The sequence below is a fragment of the Borostomias antarcticus genome (assembly GCF_949987555.1).
Source record: "Borostomias antarcticus genome assembly, chromosome: 9".
NCBI classification, from domain to species: Eukaryota; Metazoa; Chordata; class Actinopteri; order Stomiiformes; family Stomiidae; genus Borostomias; species Borostomias antarcticus.
Window position 1 is genome coordinate 25,513,187 of NC_140242.1, and position 8,901 is coordinate 25,522,087.

General features: G+C 47.2%; 1 protein-coding gene across 1 annotated transcript in view; it reads left to right on the forward strand.

The window, feature by feature from the left end:
• Positions 1–486: 486 nt before the first annotated feature.
• LOC311312929 (protein TANC1-like) overlaps positions 487–8,901 on the forward strand; it is a gene marked incomplete at its 3' end in the record, with an annotated part of 118,509 nt that continues 110,094 nt past the window's right edge. Inside the window, exon 1 of the mRNA XM_084442937.1 lies at positions 487–557. The remainder of the gene's footprint in view (positions 558–8,901) is intronic.

The following is an 8,901-nucleotide window of genomic DNA, read 5'->3' on the forward strand; positions in this document are numbered from 1 at the left end:
TATCTGTGCCACATGGTGTCGCCATAGACCTGACTATTATAATACTCTTAAGAGGAGCAAGTCGAGGTTGATTTGATTTGCTTCAGAAAATTGTTAATGGATAGGGAACTGCTCAACAGTACATATTATATTATATTATAAATAAATAAAAACAGCTAGTAAAACCAAACTTAATCAAAATAATAATAATAATAAAATATTTATAGAGCACCTTACATAAAATGCAGCCCAACGTGCTTTACATTTAGGCCTACAATGCACTCAATAACAAATAAACATTGATTAAGTTGCATTTAGATGTGTGACTGCAACCATAACATGCTCATGAGGCATGCAGTGATCGTGGGGGCACCTTGGTGACCAGCCCCCGTGTTGATGCCCCCCCCCTCCACCAGTGACCTCATGGAGCTGCGCTCTGAGCGGTGTCAGGAGAGGAGGAGCTGATCCAGGATCTGATCCAGGAGCTGATCCAGCCTACCTTTGGTTCGTCAGGGGATTCATGTGGAGATAAGCCGTAAGAAAACTTTTTCGCGTGGGATATCCATGACATATACCAGGTAAATATTTCCACTTCATAAAAGTTCAACGTCGGCTTGTTTATCAACATTGTTTTAGCTAAGTAGCTGAGTGGGACGTGTATGCGCATTTACCGGCGAGACTTTGGAGACTTGCCTTGAGAGTTTTGTATGAAGCCCGCAAGAATATGTTGGGACATGTCTCTTGAGTTGAGAGGGAGGCTAACGTCGAGTTCATAAGATTTACAATTTGTGCGTTTGGTAAATTGATTGAACTCAACCGAATGAAAGGCTTCTGCTACTTTTATATGTATTTTCGTGGACAGAATATGCCTAGTAATGAGGATCTTGGCCATAATGTAGCCTAGTTGTCTTGACAGCTCAAGATACTGTCATTAAGAAACGTTACTGGTGACAAACGTTTTCCCATCCCGAATCGGTTTAGTCTTTTCTGACATATTCTTTAATAAGTTACGAGTCACTTGTCAGTCGACAAGACCTGGGTCTTCACGGGGTGCCTGAATCAAATGTATTTAAACGTATTTAAAAACATTGGCTAACATCGTTCAACTTAATTCATTGTTTTACTTTCTTTTAAAGCCTAGAAATGACTAGACTTTTGTTGACTGTGAAAAGAACTGAAAAGACTGTGACTCCCAGGAAAGATCAGTTCTGTTGCTGATACTAGTGGGCGATATCAAGGAGTTTTGTAGAGAAACGGGACCAAGCCACCTCCACGGGGGACATCCTGCTTCGCGGTCCCCTGAACAGGAAAAAAATGTCATTACACCACATTTAAGATGTGGTCTTGTTTGATGCTTGGGGTTACTATATTTTTAGATTAGATGCGGTGGTTTTGAAATCAAGACCCAACCCAGATGTTGTAATCTGCTCGCCCACATGGACTGAGTCATTGAAGTCAGAGCAACGTTTATATAGATAGGGCAGGCCTGCTTTTTTTCCCCAGCGTGCCTGTGTTCAGGAGACCTCGGGTGCTACTCCCCTCTCTACCTGTCAAGTTGTCCATGCTGAAATGTCAGGTTCTTCTTTGATCAACAGAACCTGATGAAATCAATGACTGTAGCTTTGAATGTCCTGTTTAGCAGCCTAAAAGCTACCTTGAAAGATCCATCAAGGTTGACATCAAACTGACCCATTTTGATGTTGGAATCGATTGATAAAAAATAATTGATTTGGCCACATCTGAGAAAAGGTGGAGCATTTCTTTACCATACATATTATATAAAGGACAGCCAACAGCCTGGTTCAAACGCATCTGAAATTCTACAAAACCACGTGTAGTGACTGGGTGAATTGTGTGTTTGAAGTGAGGGTGTGTTGTCCCAGTGGAGAGGCCCTGGTTGGCTCCCAGGGTGGGCAGCCAGTTGGCCAGTTAACCTAACAGGTGCTAGGGCACCAGAGACACGCTGGTGTGTCTGAGGACAGAGAGAGTCAGTGGAGCCTGTCATGACAAGTGCTCAGGGCGGCTTAAACCAAGGCCACGCTGACACACTGGCCGCATTATGCAGAGGGACACATGAGTCCAGTAATAAAGACAGATATTACATGTCCACTGATGGGAAGTTCAGTTGAGATAAGCACCCTCATTACCTGTCATTAGTTCAGCAGGATCACTTGTTTGTGTGTCTGGCGATGACAGGGGGTAGAGGACAGGGGGTATTGCGTGGCAATTTGTTTTCATGGCTTTCTCTGTTCAGTTTGGTAACTGGGGGACATTATATATTTATTATTTGATTTTCCCGTATTTAGAAACGGAGAGAAAAACTCAAACCAGGGCACAATACCCCGTGTGACAGACCTTTCTTAGTATTTGTCAGAAGTGTCAGACACCAGTAGCAGTATAACAGAGGATCAGTCCACCAGACCCTCAACGGTGCTTGCTTGAGCTGTGGACGGTCATGGGGTTTATCTGAAACGGTGAATTGATGATGATCGTCCTACTCTTAACCGCAGAAGGGCCTCCGGTGTTTGAGAACAAGTGGGACCTGTAGACCACGATTTGGACGATGTTACGTGTGTCGCGGACGGTTGTTGGAGTGGTTTGAGGGGCCTGTTGAGAAGGGTACAGGTACAGGAACTTGAATGGGCCCCTGTGAGCTGCAGTTGAAGCAACACAGGGGCTCGGACGCAGTCGCCGACCACATGCACGGAGACGGCTTGCAGGCTCTACAAAGTCACCACTCTGGGTCAGGGTGGGAGGCTTTTATGACAGAATAAAGTGTTTTTTTTTCATCTGTAGTTTTTCCTGTTCATGACACGCTGATTTTTTCTGAACGTCCTGACAATTGGCGTTACATGAATCCATAGTCTGTTACTGTAGCAGCACTGTAGAATCTTGGTGCTGATCTGTTGAATTGCCAGCAGCCAATCTTCACGCATTGCAGCCATTAAGATACATTAACGAGTAGACTGCCCTGCCAAAGGCGATAGAGCATTGTGTAAAATGCATTAGGAGCAGTTCCTCAAGGGTTCAAGGCAGTATTCTGTGTCTGGAACTGCTAGGCTATATCCTTAAACTCTTTTAACCCCATTGTTTAATTGTGTTGGTTCCCTCTAGGCCATCGATTAAAACACAACAACGAGAACCGTGCGTAGTGAGTTGACTTTCGGTTAGCGGGAAGCAGGCAGTGTTGAGGCCTAGTTTCTGAGCGCAGCTTTGAGCTGGGAGAATGTGGAGAGCAAACAGAACGACTGTACCACCCTGTGAAATTCAGACTGGCCTCTTTAGCTCTGCTGAGAAAAGACAGTTGAAAACCACAACTCTCTTCTTGCTCCGCCCCCCCCTAAAAAAAATTAAATAAACGGTTTGTGATTCCACGCTTTAATTAATACATTCATCTCAAGGTATTTCCGCCATCTGAACAGAAACAGGGATAATTCATTAATTAAAGAAGCCACAACCTCTCTCTCTCACACAGTTTGAGTTCCAAGCCTGGTTAAGTAATGGACCAAGTGTGTGTGTGTGTGTGTGTGTGTGTGTGCGCGTGTGTGTGTGCCGTGCGTGTATTTTAAACCACCTCCTCTTGTCACAACAGCTGTTATTGATTAACATTTTTGCCGAGCGTTTGGAAACGCAGGGTGAGAGGTGTCCAGGTCTAGACGTTATGACTGTGCTGTAACCAAGAGGGGCCTTGCTCCTCTGCGGGCCAGCGGTCCCTCAGAGAACGTCACCATTGGAACAGGCTCAAGGTGACGACTCTACTCTCTTGTGACATTGAAACATTTTAACCCTATAGTCGGCTGTACGGCCTATCGCAAAGCTACTATTCTTCTGCACCATTCTGCCTCCCTTTCATACCTTGGAGTTTCCTCGGCCTCCCGAAGCCGCGCGCGTTCCCGTGTTTGCGAGACCGGGCTAATAATAAGCTCATGCGCTGGCGTTGAGTGGCGCTGAGCTCTTATCTGCGAAGCCGTCTGAGCTGCGGACACCTGTGGAATGTTTATCAGCCAAATTCCCCCGGAGTGATTTACTGGTGCTGCACATCTGGTGCCGACCAGGTCGACGGCTCCGGAGAGTCCCGCCCCCCCCCGCCATCAGCGCCGCCTTCGACCCGATCTGCTCTCTCCGTCTTTGTTCAGACACCAGGCCGGAGAGTGACGGCCTGTCATGAGCGACCCAGACGCCGTCAGAGGGGAGCTCTGTGGGTGGCGGATAGTGTGCCTGCAGACGACGGCCTGTGTAGACTTTAAACCTTGGCCTGTTAATGTTTGACCCTGATCAAATAGCATGAAGCCACAGCTGTGGAATATCTGCCTACTGCCGGTGTTAGGCTCGGCCTGAGGTACCGGACAGGTTCACCTTCGTTCTAAGCCTGTTGGAAATGCTCTCCCCGCTAGTGTTAGCCCACTGCTAGCATAGCTAGGGCCTGTGTTTCTGTGGACGGAGCACGCTGATGGTGTGTCCGGATAAATCGATACAGCAGAGGAATCAAGACGGACCGCAGCAGGAAATGATCCCCCTCTGATTCTGATGAATTGCTTTTGTGATGCTGTTTGGGCTCGGCTTGATGATCTCATCAGGATGTTGTTTTTTGTCCTCCTTGTTTGGGCGTGCGTTCTAGAAGCCGTCAAGTAAGGAGGCTGAAGGGACTCTGAGGTCACTAGTTCTTTTTGAAAGCGTTTTATTTAATTTTTTTGACAGATATGGTAATTGGGACTGTGGTTTGGATGTTGAGTCGGGCTAATGAGTTGTAGAAGTCATCGTGTTGCGTAAGGTATGAAGTTATTCAGGCTAACCCAGGTGAAGTGCATGTGTATTGGGTATGGGGGTTGGGGGTGATGTTGGTTCAGGCTAACCCAGGTGAAGTGCATGTGTATTGGGTGTGGGGGTTGGGGGTGATGTTGGTTCAGGCTAACCCAGCTGAAGTGCATGTGTATTGGGGTTGGGGGTGATGTTGGTTCAGGCTAACCCAGGTGAAGTGCATGTTTATTGGGTATGGGGGTTGGGGGTTGGGGGTGAGTAATGGCTTGTCTGGTGCTTCCTGAAGGATTCACACGCATGTCAGTTTGAGTCACTTTCCCACAGCCTCGGGTGTAGACTGTAAATTCTGTGTAAATGATCGCCTTCCAGAACGTGTCTCGACTCTTCCCCCGCGCCGCTGCGGAGCACGTGACTCGAGTCGGTCCCTAACGTGTCTTTGTGAGGACCGCGGAGAGACGGCTCTCTCTCCGCGGTGACCCGTCTCAGTCATTCCCGTGGGCACACGCTAATGCCAGCGGATTAATGTACAGATCAGACTTGTCATCCTTTTCATTTCTAGCTAAAGCCGTTTTGGATCTTGGATGAAAAATGCCCGGATGAACTTTGACCTCAGCCACAGCTTCTTTGCAGATTCTTTGCTTGTGACCCGATGACCTCACTGTGCCTGGAAGGAAAAGGAGAATAAATAATATAATCCAAGAGAATGCCAGATTATTTCCCTGTTATTTACCCCTACTGTAACTCAACGTTATGAGAATCCTTCTGCAAGCCTGTTCTTATTATGCGACCCCAGGTGAACACGCAGACATGCTCAAAGGTCGCCCCAGACTCCCATGGTGAAATAATTAGGAATGATGCTGTTATAACTTTGTTATCTTATGTGGCTTAACATACTGTTGTGGTTATGTCGGGGTTTCTATTTGAAAGCAGCTGGTGTACTGAGAATTGAAGAGTAGGTTATGGTGAAGGATGTCTAAGAGTGCTAGCATCATCAGCTTGACAAATGTGCTACATTCGTTATATTAATAATACATTAAGGCTATTTTATCTCCCTTCATGCACTTGGTCACGGCAAAGGCCAAACTTTGGTATACTAAGTTTATGTATAGCAAATAGTAGGCTATAGTATTCTATGGAGATTCCAGTCAAACATTACCATAGGCCTGTGATACAGGAAACAGATTAGTGAACCGGATTACTAGTGAACCAGTCAGTTAGGCATTAGGTTAAATATCACATCAACACTGCCATTACAACACAGCAACTCTGAGAGTTCAGTTCAAGTCTAGCTGTAGGCAGTTGGAATGATAACAAAACCTAGTTGTGTTTTACACAGACAGACTCACTTGTTAGCCGTGTTTGGGAGGCAGGAAGGAAGGGGAATCATAGTCGGATCCCGGCTGGTACGTCTACTTATGTAAAAAGCATTGACCATCGGTATTTCCGCCCCCCACGCCTGTGTGAACGCCACACATCGTACACAATGGGCGGAGACAGAAACTATCCGTTCTTCCCTACCTGCCCCCCCTCCCCCTCCTCCTCCAGCGCTGGGGAGGGACTGTGTTGCTGTGCAGACTTCCTATTGTTTCAATGGACTCTGAAGAACAGAGGAGCAGACTACTTCCTGGATGTCATTAACCTGTAAAAAAAAAAAAGTTCAAGATAAGAAATTTCCATTTACCGAAAAATGATTGCGCCAATTTGAATTCCATTTCATTTATTCTCCCTTATCGGCGACGCTGCCAGCTTATTAAAGGTCAAAACTCGGTATTCATGAGTGCCGGCGTCACCTAAAGCCCGAGCGTGCTCGTTCGCGTAGAACCGATTTGGTAAAACGCTGGCGTCAGCTACCGGGCGGAGAGAGGGAGGACCAGGCTGGCGAGGAAGACTCGCCGGTACGGCTGCTTCACGGAGGCGGGGCCACCGAAGGTCGTCCTCTCCATTGTCCGCCACCTGACAGAGGACAAAGCAGGTAGCGGCGTTCTCCGGCAGCCCTACGTGTGAGCACTTCCTTCCTGGCCAGAGGCGATCGGGAAAACAATCCCATTTCCTTTCTATTTATAGCCGGCGAGTCCCGCGTGTCGGGTGACCCACGCACACAGGGCCTCGGCCGTGGCCCCATTAAGCACATGTCACCTCATTGTGCTGGTGAGACTCTCCGCTCCTCTCTCTCCTCCTGCGTTGGTTTGAACTCTATCAAGGCAGACGAACCCGTGGAGAAGCTACACGTGGTTAACCTGGGCGCCTCCGGTTTCCAATCTTTCAGCGCTGAAAGGAGACTCTCTTCCCCCTGGGTTATAGGTCGTAGGATCATGGATTGGAGGATAGGATCATGGATTGGAGGATAGGATCATGGATTGGAGGATAGGATCATGGATTGGAGGATAGGATCATGGATTGGAAGATAGGATCATGGATTGGAGGATAGGATCATGGATTGGAGGATAGGATCATGGATTGGAAGAATCCCCTTTTCATTGTTACCTTAAGCTACCCTAGAGGTGGTGGCTACTAGGCCTAGTTTGTGGATGATAGAAGTGGGTGACCCAGGCCTGATTAAAACAGCTCCAGCTCAGGGAACTCTCTTAGCAGATCATTACCGCGGAGGTTAGCCATATGGAAGTACTTAGTAGTAGACTGTGACTCGTACTCCTTCAATGCACTATCTCACTCTTCCTGTTTTTTGTTCTTCCCCCCTCTCTCTCTCTCTCTCTCTCTCTCTCTCTCTCTGGCGCTCTCTCTCTCTGGCGCTCTCTCTCTCTCTCTCTCTGTGTCACTCTGTTTCTCTCCCTCTCTCTCTCTCTCTCTCTCTCTCTCTCTCTCTCTCTCTGTCTTTCTCTCTGGCACTCTCTCTCTCTCTCTCTCTCTCTCTCTCTCTCTCTCTGTCACTCTGTTTCTCTCCTTCTCTCTCTCTCTCTCTCTCTCTCTCTCTTAGGAAAATGTATTTTATTTTCAGGATACGTTTCCTTGGGGATACATCAATATATTGGCAGCCCATTCAATAAACTTAGTTTTAAAGGTCGTATAGATAAGACTTTTATGAAGACAAATCATTTCTATATAAAAAAAAGCCTAATACATCCACAGAGCTTTTAGAAAGATGCTGAATGAAATTGCTTCCCCCCCCCAAAAAAAACATTGAGTCTGAATTTATTTATTTAATCTTGACTATTCATCTTTAAATCCATCTTAAGCCAGGACCCTTGCTAGATTTTAAATGGATGAGAACAGATAGCACTTCAGTTGATTTAATTTCCCGAAAGCTGAAGCTATTCAAGCTCTGGTGTTGAATATAATTAGACATATGGTGCACAAGAAGTCTGCATTGGGCAGATAGAAGTGAAATGATGATTTGAGACAGACGGTTCTGAAGGTTCTTGAATTAGTTAGGTTCCGTCTTCAGTGCTCTGGGCCCGAGGGGCGGGTTCTGCTCGGAGTGAATATTGGGTGTCTGCTTTCTTCCTGTGTTCGGCAGCTCGCGCGCAGATCCAAGGACGAGTTAACACCTTGCAACGATTTTCCCTTCGGAAAAAACCCTGGAGATAATATCCTGAGTGTCTTAAAACACGAGTGTTATCAGACTGCGTCTGAGACGGCCCGGACCTCATCGCGGCGTCCTGCAGCGTGGCGTCGTGTGGCTAACTTTATATCCAGAGAGATTTTCTTACAAAGGTCACCGGTATTCCCCTCCTAAAGCCTAGCGCTGTTTTGATGTTGATTTTGCGCCTTAGTTCTGCTTTAAGAGTCACACGCTGATTTCATTAACTTATAGGATCAGATGTCAGAGGGAGGGGAGGGGCCGGCCTGTCCGAGTGGCTCTCAGTGGCCCCTCTCATCTGTGGCCCCTCTCATAGCAGCACACATGCTCCCTGTGGCCCCACTCATAACAGCACACATGCTGCATCCACACGCTGCCCAATTAAAGCTAAGGATCTGCAAAGCATCTGTCGGTGGAGGGGTTATCCATCTCCCCTGGTTTGTGTTCATGTCGGTGTACAAGTCCCCCCCCTGGTCTCAAAGCAGGACCGCCGTACCGTAAACGAAAGGAATGCGTGGGTCACAAGCTGATTGTCTACATGTGCTTCTCGTTCTCCTTCCAAGAGTTAGCAGGGGGAGGTTTGAAACGCAGGCCGTCCCTATAAGTATATCGCATTAAAAGAGAAG